Source organism: Pholis gunnellus (genome assembly GCF_910591455.1).
Source record: "Pholis gunnellus genome assembly, chromosome: 9".
Taxonomy (NCBI): domain Eukaryota; kingdom Metazoa; phylum Chordata; class Actinopteri; order Perciformes; family Pholidae; genus Pholis; species Pholis gunnellus.
This window is the reverse complement of record NC_136535.1, coordinates 19,857,645-19,859,337: the sequence shown is the minus strand read 5'-3', so window position 1 is coordinate 19,859,337 and position 1,693 is coordinate 19,857,645.

Here is a 1,693-nt window from a genome sequence, read left to right as displayed (position 1 = left end):
TTTGGACAGAACCAGGCTAATTCCCCCCTGATTCCATTCTTTATGCTATAAGCTAAGCTAAGCGCTATAACAGTGGCATTGGTCTGCTCCTCTAACCAGCTGGCTAGAAAGCAAATATACATATATGACTAATGTTAATGCTAAACTAGTGCTCTTTTGAAATGTAATTGTTTAATAGGTTTTCGTGTGTATGTGAATGTCTCCCTCTGTCTACATTATAAATTGTAGTTTATTAACAAAACCCTCACACATTCCAGCTCTTATCATTGGTACAAAAACTAAATCAGAGGAGCGAACAGTTCAAACTGCTTCATCCACACAAAACACAAACTGACAGGTACAAACAGTCATATCAGATGTAATTAAACGAACACAGGCATTAGTCGGAAGCTGTTGCTGTGTACACACTGCAGAGCTCACGCGGGCGTTGCACACCGGTGAACACGCAGACACAGTCATTGAGGCATAGGCCTAGACACCAAAGAAGCAACAGACATGATTGATTTGAACTGGTTACTTGCTCCTATACATGCGCGCATGTTATGATCTTATAAAATTACAGACGCGCTCGCCACACTGCTGCCCTTTAGGTTTTGTACGTTATAAATGTGTTTGTGACAAACAAGCGGGAAGCAAATGGACATGTCACTTGAGATATATTGTGCAGATCACATCCCTAGAATTATCCTAGCACTTCTTGAGTATGGTGACCACTCCCCCTCCCCAACCTGTATGTAGAGAATGATTGCTTTAGAGGCAACAGTCATTCTTCAGGCCGTAGCTGACATCACCGTGGCGCGATCAATCCATGACATGTACCACATGTAAGCCCTAGATGGCAGTAGAGGTGCAGCCCACTGACAGACTTATGTCACCATGAGGGTGTGCTTATGTGCAGGTGGTGTGCGTGTACCTGCAAAAATATGTTTTGTGTTTGTGTTAGAGAGAGAGAGAGAGAGGCAAGAGTGATCAAGCATTCAAAAAAAAACTAAAAAGATTCCAGCAGTGAAAGGTATCCGAGTTTTATTTTACCTGTTCTCCCACGCACAGTGTTTTACAGACATTGGAGGGAAAATTGTCTGTTCTAAATCTTGTTCGTGCCACCATTTGTCTCTACAATCCACGGCAGAACAATAGGCTGATGTGATCAAACAGTATCAGCTTGTTCCCTGGTTATTAAATGTCATGTCTGACCCAGATTCCTTTGCAGCGGTTACTGTCACACTCACTACCTTTCCTAGAGTGGGATGTAATAGCATGGGGTAAAATATACATAAAAAAAAAAGGAACAACACAATTTTTTATTTCGACGCAGCTTTAACAAGGCAAGTCAGTGCTGCTGTCAAACCTTCCACCCGAGCCAAAATTAGCAATTCATCCTCGCCCAGTGGAGGATTGCGGTGCACTGTATCCTCCTTCATTTCTTTGCACATCTTTCTCTGTTTGTATTCAAATGCTTTTTGATTGTCTGTAACAGTTATTACCTGTCTGTCCTGCTTTTTCTTCCTTTCTTTCTTGCCTTTCATCAACCAGCCGTAACCCCCGCTAACTGTCACATGCTCACCCGAGCTGTGATGGATGTGTGTGATCTCCATGTGTGTACTCTGTCTGTGTGAGTGTCTTTGGGTGTGCCACAGAAAGCCACCAGCATAAGCTACCGTGATGAAGAGCCACATACGTGCTTTTCCTCCAT